Here is a 24459-nt window from a genome sequence, read left to right on the forward strand (position 1 = left end):
TATATATCGATATAGATATATATTACTACTCTCTCTAATATATCTCTATACTATCTAATTCTCTTAAGATATCTATTATCTATAATCTCCTATCACCTACTAATTCTCGATATATCGATCTACTATCTCTATATCTATAATATCCAATATACTATCTATATAATATCTTGTCTATCTCATATATATATACTATATCTTTTATCTTATCTCTCTTTCTATATCTCTCTTATATCTCTACTTCGATTTAATCTATTACTATTACTCTCCTCTATCTTCTCTCTCTGATCTATCATATATAATTCTCTATATATCTCTATCTATCTCTACTCTCATCTCCCCTCTATCTACTCTATCTCTATCCTATATATTCTATATCTCTCTCTCTCTCTATTAGTATCTATCTTCTAGATATATGTACCATCGATAATCTCTATCTCATCGCACTCTCTCTATCTCTCTATCTCTTTATATATTATGCCTTACTCTCTATACTCTCTCTCTCTTCTCTCTCTCTCTCTCTCTCTCATCGTCTATCTCTATTCCTCTTCTCCTCTCTAATACATCCCTCTCTCTCATCTTTCTCTCTATCGATATCTCTACTTCTATCCTATCTCTTCTGTCTCTCTCTCTCTCTTCGCCTTCTCTTCTCTTCTATATCTCTCTTCTCTCTTCTCTCTCTCTCTCCTCTCTCTCTCTCTCTCTCTCTCTCTTCTCTCTCTGTCTACTGTTCTCTGTAGATCAATCTGTCGCTCTCTCTCTCTTCTAGTCTCTTCTCTCTCTTCTCTCCATAGTCCTCTCTCTATCCTCTCTTCTGTCTCTCTCTCTTCATCTCTCTCTCTCGATTCTCTCTCTCATCTCTCTCTACTTCTAGTCTCTTTCTCTCTCTCTCTCTCTCTCTTCTACTCTCTCTCTCTCTTCTCTCTTGCTCTTCTCTCTCTCGCTCATCTCTCTCTGCATCTCTCTCTCTCTCTTCTGTCTCTCGCTCTCTCGCTCCTATCTCTCTCTGTCTTCTATCTCTCTCTTTCTATCTCTCATCTCGCTCTCTCTCTCTCTCTCCTGTCTCTACCCTCTTCTCTCGCTATCCTATCTATCTCTTTCCTTCTCTCTCCTATGGCTATATCTATATTACTATCTATATCTCTCTCCTTCTTCTTCTCTCATATTCGAGAGATATTCTCCTTCCATTGTAACTGTCTCTATATACTATCTATATCTCCTATATCGTCTATCTATCTCTCTCTATCTATCATCTCTCCATACTCTAAGCTAATCTCTATCTTCTCATCTTATCTCTCTCTTCTCTCTATCTTTACTCTCTCTTCTCTTTTCTTAATCGATCTCTACTATCTCTCTCTACTCTTCTCTCTATCTACTCTTCTAAGCTCTCTCTCTCTTCTCTCTCTCTCTCTACCGTCTCTCTCTCTCTATCTCTCGATCTGATCTCTCTCATCCTCTCTTCCTCTCTCTCTCTCTCTCTCTCTCTTCTCTTTCGTTTTTCTACGGTCCTCTCTCTTCTTCTCTGATACTCAAGCTCCTCCTATCTGCTCGCTTCTCGCTCTCCTCTCTTCTCTCTCTTCTATCTCTCATCTCTCTCTCTCTCTCTCTCATCTCTATCTTCTATCTAGCTATATCTATTCTCTATCTCTATCATATACTCTTTCTAATATCTCTCTCTCTCTCTATACTATCTCTCTACTAGATCTCTATACTTCCTATCTATTATCTCTCTACTATCTAATATCTCATCTCTCCTTTCATAATCGCATCTATTCTCTCTCTCTCTATATCATATTCGGTCTATCGATCATCTATTCTATATCATCCTTACTAGCTTTGATATAATATATATATATATATAATATATATCTATTATATATCTATCTAGAAAATAAAAAATTTAAAAATTTCCCTCTTATATATAGATATAAGATATATATACTATATCTATATAATATATATATATATATTCGATATATATATATCTATCTCTATATATATATTTATATATATATATCTTTATGATATACTAGAATATATATATTCATATATCTATATATCTACCTCTTATTATAATCGCGCTTATATGTTCAATTCTCTATCTCGATCTCATCTCTTATCTCTCTATCTCTCTCTCTATGATTATCTCGATACTCTCGCTCTTCTCATCTCTCTATTCTCTCTCTCTCTCTCTCTCTCGACCTCTTCCTCTTCATCATCTCTCTCTCTCTATCTCATCTCGCTCTCTCTCATATATCTCTATCCATCTCTCTCTCATCTCCTATATTCTCTCTTCTCTCTCTCTCTATTCATCTCTTCTCTCTCCTAACGCGCCTCTCGCATCTCGATTCTATTTCTCTCTCTCTCTCTCTCTCTTCTCTATCTCTTCTATCTCATCTCTCTCGATCTCGCTCTCTCTATCTCTCATTCTACTCTACTCATCTCTCTCTCTCTCTCTCTTCTCTCTATCTACTATCTCTCTCATTCGTCTATCTCTCTACTCTCTCTCTCGATCTCTCTCTATCTCCTCATCTCTCCTATCTCGCTCTCCTCTCTCTCTCAATACTCTCCTCTCTCTCTTCTCTCTCTAATCTCTACTATAATCATCCTCAGCTCCTCTCTATCTCTCCTCTCTCTCTCTCTCTTCTCTCTCTCTCTCGCTCTCCTCTCTCCTACTATCTCTCTCTCTCTTCTCTCCTACTACTCTCTCGTCTCTCCTCTCGCGCTCCTCGACTTCTCTCTCTCTCCTCTCTTCTCTCATCCTACTCCTCTCTCTCTCTTCTCTCTCTCTCTCTCGTCTCTCTCTCGTCTGCTCATCTCTCTCTCTATCATACTCTCTCTCTCTCTCATCGATTATCTCTTCTCTCTCTCTTCTCATCCCCCTTCTCTCTCTTCTCTTCTCAGCTCTTATCTCTCTCGACTTCTCATATCCTCTTATCTCTCTCTTTTCTCCTTATTCTATATCTCTCTCTCTCTCCTTCTCTCTCCTATCTCGCTCCTCTCTCTCCTCTCTCTCTCTCTCCTCGTCTCTCTCCTTCGCTCTACTCTCCTCTCTCTCTCTCCTCTCTCTCCTCTCTCTCTTACTCTCTCTCTAGCTCTCTCTCTCCTCTCTCCTCCTCTTCTCTCTCCTCTCCTCTATCCTCTCTCTCTTCTCTCTCTCCTCTCCTCTCTCTTCTCTATCTATATCTCTCTCTCTCTCTTCTCTCTTCCTTCTCATCCTATCTTCTCTCTCATCTCTCTTCTATCTCTCTATCTTCTCCCTCTCTCCTCGATCTCTCCTCTCTCTTCTGCCTCCTCTCCTCTTCTCATCTCTTCTATCCATCTCTCTATACTTCTTATCTTCTCTTCTCCCTATCATCCTCTCTCTCTTCTCCGCTCTCTACTCTCTATGTCTCTATCTCTCCCTCTCTCTCTACTCTACTTCCTCTCCAGATACTCTCCTCTCGTCTCTCTCCTATCCGCTTCTCTCTCTCTCTCTCTCCTTCATACCTGATCTCCCTCATTCTCTCTCATCTCTCCTCGCTCCTCTCTACTCTTCTTCGTCTCTCTCTCATTACTCTTTCTTATCTCTCTCGTCTTCTTGCTCCCTCCCTCCCTCCATCCTCTCTCTCCTAGCTCTCTTCTCCTCCTCTTTCTCTTCTCTCTCTCTTCTCTCTCTCCGTCTATCTCCTCCCTCTCTATACCATCTTCTCGTATTCTCGATCTCTCTCTCTCTCTCTCTCTCTCTCTCTCTCTCTCTTCTCCTTCGATATCCTCCTCTCTGCTCTCTCTATATCTATGTCCGATCGACCAGCTGGGGCTTGGCACCGTCTTCCCAAGAAACCACCCCGAACCACGCCCTCGCCATAACATGACAGCGCAACGAGAACAGAAGTTCCAGAACGACTGCTGGGCCTTGCACCCAGGCTGCTAACATCCCCAACCATCTCCTTTGAGAACCATGGGCCCCACCGCGGGGACCTGCAAAAGTACTCTCGAGTTTTGGAGTAAAACAACCTACATTTGTAAATATCTTGATAAAAATACTTGGAAGTAAACCGTTTTACAAAGTGACTTTGTGGGTTTCTTTTTCAATCTTCAGAAGAAAACACTGAAAGAAGTTTTTGTTTTGGTTCATCATGTACCCCCACTAGCAACATTACAACAGAAGTACATTTTCCAACCACCTGTTATGAAGTCCGACTGGAACTCAAGCTGTTCATTATGCAAGAAGATATGAAACACACTTTACAAAGCCAAAGCCATGAAAAACAAGATCTGGTATATATATATATATATATATATATATATATATATATATATATATATATTATATCTATATATATATATATCTATAATCATATATATCTATCTCTCTATATATCTAATCTATCTATATATATATACTATCATATCATTATCTACTCTGTATATAGATATATATATATCTTCTCTCTATCTCTCTCTACTCCTTCTCTCTATCTATCTCTCTCTATCTATCTCTACTCTCTCTCTCATCTATATCTATCTCTATCTCTACTCTATATCTATATATCATCATCTCTATATATGATATAGATCTATATCTACCCACCGACTTAGTGTAAGATTATCGCAAGTCTAACATTACCTCATAGGGCGCCTTATTATACAAGGCAACGGCCCTAATATTGGTCGCAGATTACCAGAAGAACTCTACAACGTCTTCCGAAAAAAAAAAAAAACAGCATAATGAATAATGTATATCAGAAGTACACGACGACGAAAGCAAGAGATTCTTCAAGCAACCTAGTATCATCGTTTAGTGAGCGACTTCAGAAAACAACAAGAACTCTTCAACGTCTTCGAACGAGAACAACGAATAATGTATCATTACACAAGTCAACGACGACGAAAGCAAGAGATTCTTCAAGTAACTTAGTATCATCGTTTTAGTGAGCGTTTTTCAGTAGTGAATAACTTCAAGAAACAAAACCCGACGCTGTCCTTTCCTACGGCAACGCAAGCTTCGTCTCTCATTAGAATCATTCAAGAAACATCGTTAGTGAGCGTTTCCGGCACTTCAAGAAACAAACTGAACGCGTCTGCAGCATTGGATCTTCAGGGCTCGAATCATCCAAACAACGCGCACGAGGGAAAAACTGAAGCCAAACCAGGTCATCCGCTAAAAACAGAAGAAGGACCAAGGCCGTGTGTCATTATTGGAACACCGTGACTTCCCACAAAAGCAAGCTAAGTACAATTTTTTATTCATTTGGAGTAACTGAGTGTTTCCTTTGCAGGTCGAATTTCGTTATTCCTGTGGCTGAAGTTACGAGACATTCTTAATCTTACTTTTTCACAAAAATTATCTACATCATTGAAATTTCGCTACTGCGAGTTTTTATCTTTGAGTTTCTGTTTCCAGAAGTTCTCCTGAAATATCATAATCATATACTATGTTATTTTATCATTTTGGGTGATTATTAATCCTTTACGTAACAAATCATATTAAACAGTGAATATGGCGTTTACGCAGTGGAACGTCTGTATTTATACGATGCTGAATAGGTCGTTAGCACCGTAGTGATTAGAAAACACACAAAAAACAAGTGGAACACCCGTACAAATCTAGATAAATTAGAGGTAACACTATTTCAGGTCATGACAATAAATGCTCCTCTGCAAAGTCCCGATCGCAGTTTTAGCCTTGAGTTTTTTGAGTTATATAAAATATCGAACCTGAATGACTCAACTTAACTTTAAAAATACGGCTGGATTGCAAGGAATAACATGTCTGTAAAAAACTTTCATTAGGCTAAATGCGCTGACCAGGATCCCTCACTATTTCAAATTTTAGCAAAGAATGAAGTAAACAACAGCAAGTACAAACAGTTAATATTGAATGCAGTAGAGATAACTTGTCTTAATAGTAATCGCTCAGTTCCTAATAGTTCGTCATTCATACGTTCGTTGCTTTATACGTAACCAACAACAGAATGCTAAAAACACACAATACTTTGCCGATGGTAAACAGTAGCCCTAAATATCAGAATCAAATAAATCATGCTTATGCAAACTCGGTTACTGTATCATCTAGCCAGATGGTCAGGGTCAGTTAAATCTGCCGAGTGTTCAAAGCATACCACATCCCGACACTCTGAAATATAACGATTTCCGCGAACAAAGCCCTAGACAAGGTTGACTCGCAGCAACAAGTTAATCTAGTAATCCACAAAACCTATACATATAAATATCGCATTTTTTTTATTGTTGCTGATTTTTAATCCCACCCAATCAGTCGTAGATGAATCTCTCTTATACTCTATCTAAAGTAATATCTGTAAAGTCATTCAAGCAGAGGTGATTCAGCAGAAATTTTCTTTATCTTTTATCTGAATACCAGGAAGTTTCTCCACTAGCGAGTGATCTCTGGGAGAAAAACGGATGTCATTGAAAACAAAATACGGTCTAAGGACAAACATAAAGCTATATACGTACCTTCGCATAGACTCCAATGAATTTCAAAATAGAGATAAATGACGAAGTTGAAAAATGTTAGTAATAGAGTCATTAGGAAATCATATAAGCCCATATAATTTTTCCCTCAAACGTCATGCAATAAAAGATCGGACTTGGCGTATCTGCGTAGATTTCTGTCGCTTAAACAAGGACACGACTCCCGATAGTTTCCAGTGCCATGTACCGACGACATCTTATCTCTGTTAGGTTAGAATAAATTTTTCACCAGCTTGGACTTACTTAAAGGCTTTTACCTGATACCATTACCTAAGTAATTGTACCTCATACACCGTTTTCAGCACACTCAGGGGACATTATCAATTTTTACGTATGCCTCCGGCTTACATTGCACCCCAATTACAATATAGTGTATGGAGACTTTTAGGGGATACCCTACATGCCTATTGGTTGGTCTTGTAATCTTTTCTAATACCTTAGAAGTACATTCACATAAACTAGAGCTAGTGCTACAGAGACAAAGACAAATAATCTCAGAGTAAAATATCTAAATGTGAGTTTTAAAAACCGAACATGTTTATCTACGTTTTATGTGTCTAGTCAAGGTCTTAAAGTAGTCCATGGTAAGGTGTCGGCTATTCATAACTTCTGGTACCTATTAACGTAAAAAGGGGATACAGCACGTTTTGCGCTGTAGTGGGTATTACAATCGTATGTAAATAGTAACTCTTCATCATGACAGCTCCTTTAACAGATCTTACGAAGAAGGGCGTAGATTTATTATGGTCTGAAAAGCATCAACAGGCGTTCGATATCTTAAAAGCGGAATAATGCAGCTCACCAAACTTAAAAACCCCTGATTTAAATAAGAAATTTTTTTTATTGCAACAGACGCCTCAGACCAAGGGGTAAGAGGGGTACTACTTCAGTAATATGATAAACAGTTCTTTCTCTATAGCTTTTTATTCACGTAAACTAAAGCCCTCTGAAAGTAAATATGCAGTAATAGGCAAGGAAGGGCTAGGTATCGTTAACTCACTAGTACATTTTAAGCTCATAATCTACGGCTATCCTATTAAAGTCCTTACTGACCATAAGGCTTTAATCACAGCCCCAAAGGAATTCGGTGACATATGATCATTCAGGTTTTGGAGCCAAGTTAAGATATCTACCTGGGAAAGCAAATATCATAGTTGACGCATTATCCCGCAATCCCGCACCATACTGCAAGGAACCATTAATTGGACTAAAAAATATAGAAACATCCGTGCCTATTGTTAAAACCGTATCTAAACAAGAAAATTCCTTAACCGAAGAGATCGCGAGCATTGAATATCTGGGTTGGAGCGCAGAACTGTTACAAACTGAACAAAGCAAGAGTCAACGCAATAAGCACATAACACTTGAACGGAAACAGGGGTCACAGCAATAAGCAAAACAATAAACACTTCGAACGGAAACAGGGTCAGCGGCATAAGCAAAACAATAACACTTCGACGGAGAAACAGGGTCAGCGGCTGCATATAAAGTACTTCGTGCAGAAACCCTAAAGCAGCATATTTAAATATGTGGATTCAAAGAATATTGTCAAATGTAATACCTATGTAGGTCCGTGATGAGGAAAACCCGAAGAACACAGCAGATGACTAACGACCAGGTATTAGTAATAATCTCTTTCATACCAATCGTCCTAAACTGGTTGCATTCCGTCATCCAGGGTTCTCTATTATGTCACAGAAAGCCAAATCACTATTTTACTGGCCTACAATGCTTACAGATATAAAAAAAAAGCACATAACTAATTGTAACACGTCTCATGAAAACACGGGACACACTAAGATACCTGTCAGTTTAAGGGCCTATCACGTGCCAAATCAGTCCTTGAAAGAATACATGTAGAATCATTAACAGAGTTACGAGTCTGACAGAGGAAATAAACACCTCTTAGTGTTAATAGTCGCCTTGACACGTTATATAGAATTAATAGCACAAAAAAAAAAAAAAAAAAAAAAAAAAAAAAAAAAAAACTGCAATTGAGTGCGCTAGGAATATTTATGAGTGCTAAATCAGTAAACATGGAATTCAACACATGATAATCTGACTCGGTGGTGTAAATCAATAATAATCTCCTTAACTCGTTGTGTGAATTCCTTTCCATTAAGAAAACCAATACTATATTTTATCACCCAGAGTCAATAGGTTTGGTAGAATAACGGATAAATAAAAAAGTGTCAATGTCTTACAAGTTACATTCGTGATATTGGATCCGAACTGGATTATAGCGGTTCTCGCGGTTTTCACCCTCTTACGCCGGAGCGGTAAATAAAAAATTGTCTCCCGTGTGCCGGAGGGGTTTTGGAGTGAGCGCAGAAGCGGAAAAAATATCTTTTTCAAAAATCACAGCGCGCTTAGTTTTCAAGATTAAGAGTTCATTTTTGGCTCCTTTTTTTTTTTCATTGCCTGAACTTTAGTATGCAACCATCAGAAATGAAAAAATTAGCATTATCATATATAAATAATGCCGATATATGATAGCACAAAAACGAAATTTCATATATAATTGTATTTTCAAATTGTTGCTGTGCGCAAAACGGTTAAAGGTAACAAGTTACTTTTTTTTCGTTGTAATTTACACTAAATTGCAATCATTTTTGGGGGGATGGTACACATTGTAAAACTAAAAGATAAAGGCAACACAGAGAAAAATATTATCACAAAATAATGCACGAAATTCGTAACACGCGGACGTAAACAAATATTTTTTTCAAAAATTCACCATAAACCTAAATATTTGTCCGCTAGAGACTTCCAATTTCTTTCAAAATGAAGAATAATGGATTGAATATTTACTATACTGTAAGAGTATTAGCTTAACAATTGCAGTTTTTGACCATAGTCTGACGAGTTAAAGTTTGACCGAATGTCGAATTTTTTATATATATATTTTTTTTGATATGCAATTATTTCAAAAAATAAGGAAAGCTACAAACCTTCAAATGTTTTTTGTTTTATTCTACATAACATTGCGCTCATTTTCATATATAAAACTCTATGAAATGCCTAATATGAAACGGAGCAAATATTCCGAGAATGGTACGTACGTATTTCGAGATTTGTGGCGAGAATCCGCAGCGCGGAGGGAAAGGAAAATTTTTTTTATTAAATTCCCACCATAAATCTAAATATTTTGCTAGAGACTTCAAATTTGTTTCAAGATGAAGATAAATGACTGATATTACTAGACTGTAAGAGTTTTAGCTTACATTGCGTTTTTTCGACCATTTCGGTAGAGTCAAAGTTGACCGAACGTGGTTTTTTTTTCTATTTTATCGTGATTTATATGCAAATATTTCGAAAATGAGAAGAGATACAACCTTCAATTATTTTTTTTTGTATTTACATAAAATTGCGCACATTTTCATATATAAAAACTTATGTAACGGCTAATAAAATTAAAATTGTGCAAACATTACCACAATCGCACGTATGATTTTTTTCGGAAGAGTTACCGCGCGGACGTAAAGAAAATGTTTATTTTTTTTCATAAATTTACCATAAATCGAAATATTGTGCTAGAGACTTCCAATTTGTTGCAAACGAATGTATATGCTTGTATATTAACTAGAATATAAGAGTTTTAGCTTACAATTGCGTTTTTCAACCATTTCGGTAGAGTCAAAGTTGACCAAAGGTTGAAATTTTGGCACTTATCGTTGTTTATATGAAAAGTATCTCAAATTAATAAAGCTACAACCATATGTTGTTTTTTTAGTTGTATTGTGCATGAAATTGCGCACATTTCCATATATAAAACTTTATATAACGGCTATTTTAAAATGGTGCAAACATTACCAGAATCGCATGTATGATTTTTTTCGGAAGAGTTACCGCGCGGACGTAAGGAAAAAGTTTTTTCATAAATTCACCATAAATCGAAATATTGTGCAGAGACGTCCAATTAGTTGCAAATTAAGGTAAATGATTGAATATTACTAGAATATAAGCGTTTTAGCTTACAATTGCGTTTCGACACATTTCGGTAGAGTCCAAAGGTGACCGAAGGTTGAAATTTTGGCAATTATCGTTATTTATATGAAAATATCTCAAACTAATAAAAGCTACAATCATGAGTATTTTATTGTTGTATTCTACATAAAAATGCGCACATTTTTCATATATAATAATTCATGTAACGGCTAATTTACAATGGTACAAAAATTATGTCAAAGTGACGAAATAATTCCACGAGAGTGTTGCAGATACTTTTTAGTGCGCAAGAAGAAATTCGTGCTTGCGCGCCTGCGTAACGATTGTAAACAAAACAACACCTTGATCCGTGAACTCCCAGCATCCCCCAAGGCGCTTGATTCAAAAGTTTTAGGCTGGTAGGCCTATAAAGTATTTTTCGCGAATTTAAAAAAAAACTTTTGTAAGTCGACATAAAATACGTCCCAGTTTTGGGCACGGACCCGGAGACAAAAAACAAATGGTTGACAGTAAAATACGTCCAGTCGGCGTAAGAGGGTGTAAATACCTTTATCATTCATATCTTGTATCTGTAGAATTGATACCGCAAGTAGCCTTATACGGTAACGCCGCTAGAAACACTTTTCCACATATTCAAGCCAAACCATTAATTTATCAAATATATATATATATATTATATATATATATATATATATATATATATATATATATATATATATATATAAATAAATAAATAAATATAAAAAATAAAATAAATATGAATTCAAGTGGAGTCGATATAATACACTCCATTAAGAGTCGGAAGGGTTACAAATTATAACAAAAAAGGAATCACGATAAAATCAATAAGCAAAACGTAACCATAGGTTAATTAAATATCCTAATATATATACGTAAAGATTTGAACTCTGATTTAACGCTTTAGTATGACAAATAAGCTAAAAGTTCAATACATATCAAAACCTACTGACATATTGTCTGTCCTGGGTGATTTATATTCGTAGTCAATAAAAAAAAAAAAACAAAAAAATAAATAAATATTAAAGATAAATAAAGGAGATTTAAAGTCAGGAAGTCTAGAAGTGAAAATGTGTATCTATGCGAATATCTTATACAGGGCAAATAGTATAAATAAAAATTGTATGGAAACCCATTTTTCATTAGTTTGAATAAGGAATATCTAATTTAACATAATTACATTTATTTACAATCATGCAGATTTCCAACATGAAACTAATATTGTATTGTTCAATTTTGGTACTGTTTTTTTTTTCAGACATTCTTCTCATGTGGGTGGAGAATTAAAAAAAAAAAATATTCGAAAATACTAAAGTCGTATCTTTTACAGCAAGTAACGTAACTCTTAAGCTGGTGACGACGTCATCAGTCTAGAAGGTGCCTGTCGCGTTTGCCGATTCAGCATTGTTCCTTTTAACCTCAATAAACCGCTAGCAAAGCAGGTTGGCTGGAGAAAGGAATGCTTAGCCCGAACTTCTCATGGGCAAGGCAGACGTTAGGTACAAGTGTCTATCCGTATGCGCAATGCAACTTTAGTTAAGGACTTGCAATCATTTTAAAATTAATGGACAAAATAAGCAAATAAAATTTCTATAACATCAAAATGAATTATTTTTTTCTGAACCTCATAGACAATTAGAGTCAATAATTCAGCTTATGACATTGGTAAACGGACATTTAGAAGTATCAAGTCATGTATATGAAAAATTTACTTGCAACATTAGCCTATGAAAATTCAAGTAAATCACATTCATGAAAAATTGTCACATTTTCTTGGACCCAAACCCAAAGTTTTATATAGAAATTAGTTACATAGTGGGTTCTTTCGTTGCATCTCTAGCCTATTAATAAAGTTTTAAAAATTAACCTCAGAGGATGCGCGCGAGAAATTTGAATATGAAACCTTTGTTAGGGGCACATAGGATCGGATTGTATCACAGCTTAATTTCAGTTAGCATAGAGAAATACAGAATCATGATTAATATTCTCTTTGACTCTTATGTTGCCTGGCAATCTTAAAAACAGTTCCGTTTTCCACTTCTTTGTCTAGTAACTTACTACCAGTAATATCGAATTTTCTTTGGGATTCGTATTGATATCTGTTTATTTTTTATAATTATGGATATTTTTACTGTCATCAGACCTCGATAGGTTCACTCATTATTAATGCCATGGATAAAAAAGTTTGTACAGCTGACTCTTTTGAATTCCATAAAATATCAACGAATTCATGTGGGTTAAGTCTGGTCTTAATGGCTCTCTCCCTCCCATATTTGATGTTCTGAATTTATTTTGCCCTTGTGACAAGTATAATTTCACTTGCAGGCTGATTAATGGAACCTGGTTACAGTATCCTGCAGTACGAGAGTTTCACATCGCAACTTCAAAAAAATCGTTCGTCGCTGGTGGACTACGGGCAGTCAAGTAACAACCGCCTACATGTGAAAGGAATAAGCACCATCATAAGTGAATAAGCTTATCTCGTGGACTTCTTCGACCGACACCCGTATCCCGTCGTTAATCGTCGTTTTTAAAAATGCTTAACCGCTCCAGCGGCTGTCGGAATTCGACTACAAAAGGGACATACTTAACGACCAAAGGATGTCAACCTCTACGTTTGCTGTCGAAGGACTCGTGCTGGGGGTGATTTTATTCACTCGCGAACGTATTCGTGTTGCTTAGGATGCAGAGAACAAGTACGAGCGCAAAATAGAACGTTGGACCCGCCCAGGCAAATTTTCCCCTTCCTTGTTTTAACATTTGGAATTGGCCATTTCATTTGGCTATAGGTGGTTGTCTGGAACTGTGTAATGGACGAAAAGTTGTTCGAACAACGCTAGTTAAATGTGTAGTAGTATAACCTCGGTCATGTATCCTAGTATATATAAAGTATCATGTATCCTATATATAAATGATCATAAATAACAGAGTCGAAATATATTTTATGCGTGTACGCACTAGGAATCTATTATATAAATGATCATAAATAACAGAATTGAAATATATCTTTGCGTGTACGCAATAGGAATCTATTTAAAGTGCACATATATTAATCATAATTATATGAATCCATATACATATGTATAAATAAATCAGGTAGCCTATAATCAATCTGTTACCTTTTATCTTACCAATAGCTGCAGACATATAACATTTAGCATAAAAATCAATGAATCATCAGCATAAACATTAATAATTTTTATCAATTCATATATGAAATTTTTATAAGCGGTTAAAATATGATTTTTATCATGTTAATTTTTATTCTCTGCGATTATCAAGTACATTAGTATTCTGTAGCATATGTATCTTAATGAGATGAAGTGAAAACTGTATCAGATATATCACGTGATCACTATTATTTACCAAAATATCATTATTTTTTATATCTTATTACTTGAATCTGTATTTGTGTACACCCAGAATTTTTTTTGGAATTTTTTTTTACTTATAAGTCTTTTCTATTTATCTATATATATTCACATAGTGTCTGTATCACACTCCTATAAGTCAAATGCAAGTCAAGCTTGATTATATTAAGTGGGTTGGTTTTTTAGCTGACAGAGCTTTTATATATATATATATATATATATATATATATATATATTATATATATATATATATACATATATACATAGATATATATATATATATAATATATCATCTATATATATATACTATATATATATATATATATATATAATACTATACATATATCATATATATATATAATCTATATCTATATTAATTATATATATATATATATATCTATCTCTTTATATATATCTATTATATAGGTATATATATATTCTCTATCTATATATATCTCTATATCATATATTATAGATATAATCTATCAGAATATATATATATATATATATATTCTATATATCTATATATATATCCATAGATATTATATATTATATAGATATTATAATCTATATCTCTACTATATATATATATATTATTATCTATATATATCTATATCTATATATAGTATATGGTATATATATATATCTATATATATAATATCTATATATATATAACTCCATATATATATATATAATATCTATATCTATATATATATAGATATATATATATATATATATCTATCTATATATATATATATCTATATATATATATTATTATATCATATATATATATCGGAGGTCAGTAGAATAGGTAAGTTGTTAAAAATGGTTGTTGCAGCTAGTCAGTGAGATAGTTAATTAGTCAAGAAAATTCGGGCATTGTTTATTATTAGTCTGAAAAGCTAGAGAGGCCTTGATATAAACAAAATATTTGTATATCCTTTTTTACATACTCGTCATTTGATATAAACAAAATATTTGTATATCCTTTTTTACATACTCGTCATTTGAATATTACCCCTAAAAAGGTCACTTTCGTCCTTTTGTCTAAATAGTTTTGTGCTTGTTTATCGCCTTGTGAACCACTTACCTGTTAATAAGTAGCATAAGACGCATACAATTTTTTTCTTTGTTGCATACTGCATAACACGCAACGCGAAAAGAGGCACGATGATAATTTGTCAGCTTAGTTTACTATTATGCAAGGTTACTAGGTATACTGGCCCAAAATATCGTACCAAACACCTCTAAATGATCGTATTTTCATTTCAATATGACTGTATTTCACTGATTCAAAATGTTTCGTATAACTGATAGTCAAAAGGTATATAGAAATTGCATTATAATTGCCAGGTATTCTTATAGTTAACACAGAATTGTACAATGAAAATAGTAGTATTGCCATATGTATATTTACCAACTTCCTTTGCTATAATATTATCATATGTATAATACCAAATTCTTATTCATTCCCCATGTATCATCAATGGAAACTGTAATATTATCGTCATTCCCAACAATGATTTGCCTAGCCTTTAATACTTATTGTACAAAAGGGTCAAATATTTGTGTTTCTACGAGCATTATCATACTACTGAGAACCCTGCTATTACGCCTGATGCCATAGTTACGTCACAACTAGCCTCCCTCTGTGCGCTTACTAAATTCCCTTTAAATTTCTTTGATTTACTCTGATAAGTACCTTAATCAATTATCCACATCAGATATCACTGCGTATTTTTGCCAGTTAGGCCATGGCTTCAAATAGCTATTCCCAAAATGCGATCCATATCTGATGCTTTGGTAAGATTTTATCGTCGAAAATCAATTAGACACGGCACTGAAAGTATATCATGTGTCTATATATATTAGAGATGTTTTGATGCAGAAAATTTACTTTTTCCTGGCAGTTTTCTGCTGAGTACCAAAAAACCAAAACAAAACGTCCACGGGTATTATTTGGGTGATTGGACTAAGTGGATAGCTTGGTGTGTTGAATCTTGACTGGTTAGAAAGTTGACCAGAGGCTCTTATTGCTGCGCCCGTTTCTTTGTATGTTGAAACTCAATACAAACGACAGCCAAAACCATAAAGAAGCTAATACACTCTTTATCAGGAAGTACATTCACTGGTAAAGGCTGCAACAGCCTCAAGGAAAATATTAAAAGAAAATAAATGCCCTGCCTGTTATAAAAAGAGGAGAGGTTTTTCCTTTGTCAGATATCATAAAACCAGCCAGCTCCTGTGTGAAGGAATATTATATCATTCACGAACTGCAAATTGCGTAAGATGTTGCCAACACTTATATATTTAATCATGATGACAGTCACCAGACATTGATAGCAGAAATACAAAAGTGTGCCTGAAATATATGAATTAATAGGCAATAAATAGATAAATAAATAAATAGATCCTGCACCAGACCTCTGTCGCCTACGCCTCCTTGAGACCAAACATTTTTGGAATGAAGCCAGGCATACATACAATGAATACGATTTACTTTCTCAGAAATATAGTAAGAAGAGATATAAGAAACTTTCCAACGCCAAACGCTAACGATAGAGAGAGAGAGAGAGAGAGAGAGAGAGAGAGAGACAACCAACCATCCGTCAAATCGGCTGTACTGTAAGGGATATACACCAACCAACCTTCCGTTCTCCCTCCAGCCCACCATATTAATGCATACATTATCGAGCTCAGCAACAAGACCATCAGGCAGTTATTTAGCCGATCAAAATTCAGAACATCTAGTCTCCACTCACTCCAGTTAAACCAGGCCAACATTAATATGATACAATTCTCACAATGAAAATTACTATTATAAAGGCATTCCGCCGTCAGCTAAATGATTTGGTACAGTTAAACAACTACAGAGAAGTAATGCGAAATCTATTTTTAAGCTAAAGTACGATAAAATATTAGATATCTAATGGGTTTCTGTCTTTCACAAGCAGTTCTGGAATATTGGCAAAACAAGATAGTTAATAAATGTACTAAATCTGTAACCAATATATGAAACCAAATGTCAGACTTGAGTGAAAAGCAAACTGACATTCATCGGAGCTACGTTTTCAAAACAGAGCTTTCGAAAAGTTATCGAATAATAAGATTTAGACAAACTAACTTGATCTAGAGGGGTAGTTAAAGATGAGTACATCATCAACATCTTTTAGTGAAGAAAGCCTCAGTCATAGAATGGGCCGATTAGTCGTCCAACACTGTGATACACCATTTACCTATCTTTGGTTTCGAATATTAGGGCAGACAATTTTTCAAGTTAAAATGAAAATAATAGTGAGACCTCAAAATGAGGACATGATAAGGTCAAAACAATAACCGTGTTATTTTAATATCTTAACATACCACCTTTGTTTCTTCATCTTGGTGATTACGTAAATTAGGGAGCTCAAATAAAGAACAATACACAAATCATCATAGATATACAAACGATAAGTTAATTTTTTTAAAAGGAAAAAAAACGCTTGTTTTTTTCCCCTTTAATCCCTCCCTCTTTGCTAACAAACACAGCGGACAATAACTTTTCCCGAGAACAAGTAAAACAACACCCTCCACATGCTTTGGGTCGGATATATTACTGAACAAACATGATGTCACAGAGAGAGAGAGAGAGAGAGAGAGAGGAGAGAGAGAGAGAAGGAAAAATTGACATTTACTGTGTCGCAATGGAGAAAGGGGTTTTGTACTATGCTGTGCTAAGAATTTGTCTCTAAGCTTTGCTTATTGTGTTCCATCAAATACATTTGCGCGCGCGCGCGCGCGCGCGCGCGAGAGAGAGAGAGAGAGAGAGAGAGAGAGAGAGAGAGTGTGTGTGTGTGTGTGTGTGCTGGTGTATAATATAGTTTTTCTGTTTGGCGGTATTACATGTCCAAGGTACCCGTAGCTACCATAATATCCACAAACGTTTTTTTCAGATACGTAATAATTATGTTGGGCAAGTGTGTCCTCTTCATTGCTAAGCGTATATGAATTTGAATTACAATAATAAAGGCAGAATGCAGGATTAGGTTACAGAAACAGGATGCCGAAAATCTTTTCATTCAGCGCCAGGTAAAATCTCTAGGAGCTACAGAGACCCGTTGCGTACTAACATATTACCTTATTGTATGCAAGCATTTTTCGATAAATGCCAAAAGAAAATAATCCATAAACACAATAATATACTCCATTTACATAATAGAAAAATAGTGCCTCATAAAATCACACGGCTTTATAAGGAGAAAGCATGAAAGCAATATAACGGACGATTCATTTAATGAAGACGCTTCGTATATCAAATGCTGTTAAACACGAGATGCAAAGCAGCCTTTTTTAGTTAGTTGTATATTGATAGAAAGATCCTGATCCATGTTATTCTATATCTCCCCACCTCTCAGGTGGTCCAAATAATGGCAAGGTAAAGTCTTCATATTAACATGACAAATGGTTAGGCCACAAACCTTACTTATGCACGGTGAAATATTAAGGTAAAGTTTAGCAAATCACTGAATATTACGTGACTGAAATGGTATGATATATCTTGTCCATGACCACGGTTTCTATCTGGCGTTAATCATTGATTACGATGTTATCCGTACTAAATATGCTGTCATTAAAACGACTAATCATAACGTTATTCTGTCACTGAAATGGTCATGAACATCAGCGTCACTACAGAAAATAACTACCCTCGTTGGCATACTGACATTTTAATGAGCCTATGGGTATGCGAATGTGTATGCAATTCAGTGGTTTCTAAAACAGTTTCAGCTGGTAGTATAAAACTGTTTTATTTCACACAAGACCTTTTCATAGATGTATTTTCAGTGGCTACAGAACTCCTCTTTCTAGTTTTCTCAGACTTTTTGTTTTGGATATGATTACCACAACCAGCTTTATACTCTGTCTTAACATGAAGTGGGGAGCATTATCAAAATAATTTTTCAAATAGTTATTGCTATATTCATAATTTAAGTTCTGAATTTCACATTAACCCTTTTCCAAAATCATGGCAGCTTCATACACTTACACAGAAGATAACGTCTATAATACGCACTGCGTCATTCACACCTGTCTTGCAGACACCCTCACACACACACACACACACACACGCACACTCACTAAATATTTGGGAGTTTTCTCTCCGTCTCCTTCCTAAATCCTCGGAATTTGCACATGAAAAACCATTTTGAAACACTGGAAATTTTGAGGGCTTAATGATGAATTGGACAGATGTCTATCGGTGTTTGTTGAATAGGTCGTTTGGCTGAGACAACATTAAGGGGTGTCCTAAACGGGATTGTTGTTGTTATGTTTTGTGGTACAAGCATAATACAGAGAAAGACTCTGAGTCTTTATTAGGTGGGATTGGAAATCAGGTGAAAGCGGTAATAGCAGCTTCACATGGGCGTATTTCTGGGGATGTGTTGCCTTTGGGTGGTATTAGAAATTACTTTGAAATATGTGGTGCATGAATAGGTTTCAAACTTAATATTTACTGGGGATCAGTTGTATAGGTATTATGGAGTTCTGATGGCATAGTTATCAGATAAGGGGTTAATTGTACTATCAGATGAGCATTAAACAAGTCCCTAATTGTTTTAGATAAGGAAAGTTCTCTCTCTCTCTCTCTCTCTCTCTCTCTCTCTCTCTCTCTCTCTCTCTCTCTCTCTCTCTCTCTCTCTCTTTGTAACAGTTTCATAGTAGTACATTTTTTTTAACGTCAGTCGAACATTCACGGGTCCTCATATTATATTCTTGTAAAAATACAACGAAATATTTTAGGATTTTTATTCAATTAAACTACCCTTACCGAAGCCGAACAACATATATTAATAAAAATCTATATATATTTGCTGTCAACTTTCCGTATGTAGTCTTTATAGAATCATTTATAATTTCCAAACTTGTCATTTTCTTATACATGCAGACACGCATACTTTCATAAAAGAAGCTTTTAGGAACTAATTTTGTCCGTAGGCTGTCGGTCAGGTAATCTCTTTCTCTCACTCTGTCTTAATGTTTTCAACTTTGCAGAAACGTTATATATAAATTACGCTTGGTTAGGGTTAATAAGAGAACCCATGCACACGCGTAATTTAAACAGCATCACGCCCTCTACTTCCAACCAAGAGGTCTACCCGACAGTAATAAAATTCATCTGCATCCATTTAGACTTATGGCAGTCTGAAGAAAGTTTTCCCCTTGGTGTACTACATTCGATTATGGGCATATTTGTAATTTTAGTTTTTAATTTACTCTAATATATTTTGTGAGGTAGCTAACACTCATATATTATTAAATGAAAGTTTTGGCTCTTTCAAATCCTCGAATACCTAAACAGGGTAAACAGTCAAGCTTAATGAAGATTAGAATTTCGTACTCAGATATATTTATTTTGTCAATGTTATACACTCAGTCTCATCCTCAAGGCTGGAAATAAAAAATAAAAACCCGAACATTAAAACTAAGGTCATATCCATCTTCTCAATATAAGCTTCCTTCTTTATGTTATAATATATATATATATATATATATATATATATATATATATATATATATGTATATATATATTATATATATATATATATATATATATATATATATATATACTTATATTATATATATATATATATATAGGACTAAAACTGCAAACAACCATCGTAGCATCATAATACTTTATTTGGCCAAATTTTCGAGACATGTTTTATCTTCAGGGCTATAAGAGCCTAAAATATGGAACTTAAACTAAAAAAAAGAAACTTTGAAATATATTGAAAACCTAATATTGAAAAAACTTCGATTAAAAATATGTATAATGATAATACTAGAGTGTATAATACCTAACTCTATTGAAGCTAAGAACTGAGTGACATTCTCAGTTCTCAGGAGGACGATGTCAGCTCAGGCTATATATAAGATAATAAAAGAGGTCTGGCTGTCTATGGAAGGAACAAACTGCTTGTTAGCCAAAGATTCCAGGATGGAGAGAGAGAGAGAGTGGTCAAATACGATTTGGTGTGCATATCCAGGCCGTATTTGTACACAAATATTTGAACTGGTGGCATCCTGTCCAAACTGGATATTGTTGTTCTCAAAACCCTGGTCCGAGTCCTATGAGAGACAATTGGTCTGGGTTCCTTTATCTTCAGCGCCAGTTGGCTACATTTGAACGACAGCAGAAAAGTACGAAAATAGAGAACAATACAAATGCACGTGGTTCGAGAGAGGTCAAAGGGAATGGAGGTACGAGGAGATGGAGTCAGGAACTCGATGGTCCGAAAACTATGCTAAGGACAGGTCAGGTAAAAGGAAGGAGAAGTCAGGTAGAAAGTTCGAGATAAGCCAGAGGCCCCCTCCCAAAAAACGTGTGATTTTTAGCGACTTGGAAGGAAGTTCTTATTTTAATAGCTGTTTGCCAAATTAAACTGGGGGGCGAGTCCCTTAGATATGAATGGCCCTATTGTGGAGGTCTTGACATCGGTCAGCATCCCACCCTGACGGGGTATGACACCTCATTTGCCAACCAGAAACTAATCCTAGCGAGAGGCCATTAAAAGGGTTTCCCTCTTCGTTCATTATAGGAAGAAAACTTTTAGTCAAAATACTCTCGAGGGATCCCTTATACGATCCCGATGTGGAAGTGAGTCTCATCTAGTTTAAAACAGGGAAATATGTTAGTCTTCAACTCCCTTCCATCTTCATATTTCGAATTTCACTATTTATCAAAATTTACGTTTGGCCGAACAATAGAAATAAAAAAGAAAGAGGATCCAAGAGGATCTTGATAATATATATATATATATATATATATATATATATATAGTATATATATATATGTATATATTATATATATATATATATATATATATATATATATAATATATGTAATATATTATAATAACTTGATCACGAAGTATATAAAACGTGATGCTATGTATAAATAAAGGTTTTTTGCCACGAAGGAAAAAATGAAAAAAACGAGATAGCCAAGTACTTTCGGTCCTATTCGGACCCTTTACTGAGGCAAACTGATTTTACAAAGAAACAACATAGTCAAAAGAAGGCTTAATATACAAACTGACCCTACCAGATTAGCCATAAGAGCGATTTTCACTCTACAGAGAGGAGGAGCCGCCAGAGGCTAGCCACACCTTGAAGGATACCCGTAGTAAACAAGTGATTCTTTCAGAAAACAGTACATTCTGAAAAAAACACGGAGCATATACAATTTAATATTATGAGTTTATATATATATATATATATATATATATATATATATATATATATATATATATATATATATATATATATATATATGGAAAATGGAAAATTTAGATTGCTGTTTGTCTGCTTTTGGTGAGGTGGAAATATGATCATTTGTTAAAATCAATGCCAAAAATCATATAGTTCATAATTTTGACAATAGATATATACTTATAAAAATATATACACACTATTATATATATATATATATACATACATATATATATATATATATATATATATATTCATATATATATATATATATATATATATATATATAGTATATATATATATATATATATATATGAATAATATCACATCGAACCGTGATCCATTTATATATCAATTCAAGCTACAAATGTCCTTTAATATCTAAATTCACTTTACCTCCCAAATGATATATTTTCATATATGTACCGAAGGGGAATTTTTTAATTGATAATAATTTCGTCCCCCCATGGGATCGAACCACCGTCCAAGTGGACTGGGGACGAAATCAGGACAGTCAGTGACGCTATCCAATCTGTTGGCTGATTGGATAGCGTCACTGACTGTCCTGATTTCGTCCCCGTTCCACTTGGACGGTGGTTCGATCCCATGGGGGGACGAAATTATTATCAATTAAAAAATTCCCCTTCGGTACATATATGAAAATATATCATTTGGGAGGTAAAAGTGAATTAGATATTAAAGGACATTTGTAGCTTGAATTGATATATATATATATATATATATATATATATATATATACATATATATATATATATTATATATGACCAAGGGCAGAGGAAGACGTCCATAGTAATAACATTTCTTTATTTGCTATAACTAACGTTTCAAGACATCTGTCTTATTATCAAAGCTGGAATAATACATTAAAATTTAGATATGAAAGACAGTCTCATACTTAAAATTACGGTAGATCTAAGCCTGTATACCGCGGCAAACTACATTATGCCAGTTGACGTTTTTCTATACAGCTTTACCTCCTGAACGGCCGGCTGTAATTAACCTGTAATTTACCTTTGAACTCTATCCTATGGACAATTATGTCTTACAACTCTATCCTTCGGTAAGGGGGACGATGGGAATGCGGGGTTTGGGTAGGACGGGGGAAAACACTTGGAGGAAGGTTTTGCCTGTTATTGTGTTATTTCCTCTTATTTGTGACATTTGAAACACGAAATGCAAGCTGAAATAAAGCGATAAATAAACCGATAATGGAGCCGTTACATAGCCAAAATCCACCTATTACTACTGCTCTTACGACGCCGAATCTTACTACGCATGCACCAATCCTACTGCGCATGCGCTATGTTATAAGGGAGTTTTTGTTTCAGACAAACGCAGACAAACTAGCAATCTAAATTTTCATTTTCCATATATATATATATATATATATATATATATATATATATATATATATATATATATATATATATATATATATATATATATATATATATATATATATGGAAAATGGAAAATTTAGATTGCTTGTTTGTCTGCTTTTGGTGAAGTAGAGATCTGATTATTTTGGTTAGAATCAATGCCAAAAATTACATAGCTCATAATTTTGACAATCATAAAAGGCTGTGTGTATTATCACCGTACAAGTGACACTACTGTATACTTACAGATATTTGGCTATTAGAAAATATGTCTCTAAGAATAAAATATTTATACTTGGTTGAATTAGAGGTATTGGTGAAACAAATGTTTTTTTTTATTGGGTTATTCATTAGAATTGAAATTAAAGTTGATGAAATTAGTTGTTGAGAGTATGTTTCTTTATTACTTAGGAGAAGTGAAAGGGACATCAAAGAGCACTTTCAAATAGAAAAAGCCCGTAGGAGGCTAGTGCAATATTGCACCTCGTACGGTGCATTGTAGGTATTACCTGAGATTCTTTGCAGGGTCCCTTCGGTCTCTAGCTGCAGCCCTTTTCATTCCTTTTACAGTACCTCCGTTCATAGTCTCTATCCTCAATCTGTCTTTCCACCCTCTGCACGCAATTCTTTCATATTTTAACAGCAAGGTTTTCCTCCTTTTACACCTTTAACACATTTATAGGGTAGGCATGATTTTAAATGCAAGAGGTAGCTACTTGTCACCTATAGAGACGGGTTGGAGAGTGGCAGGAGTCTTTATAGAGTGGTAGCTTAAAGGTGATTGTGCATAAAACAGAGGTTTTGCTGAGCAGTAGGGAAGACAGAGACAGAACAGTAATATAAGAAAGAAGAAGCTCGATTATGAAACAGTTTGAAAGGTTAAAATACTTAGGATCGACTTTAAGCCAAGATGGGGCTGAAGTTGACAGTAGGATAAAAGCTGCATGGGGGAAGTGGAGAGAGGTAGCTGGAGTGGTATGGGATAAGAAAATGCC

This window comes from Macrobrachium nipponense, chromosome 4, assembly GCF_015104395.2.
Source record: "Macrobrachium nipponense isolate FS-2020 chromosome 4, ASM1510439v2, whole genome shotgun sequence".
NCBI lineage: Eukaryota > Metazoa > Arthropoda > Malacostraca > Decapoda > Palaemonidae > Macrobrachium > Macrobrachium nipponense.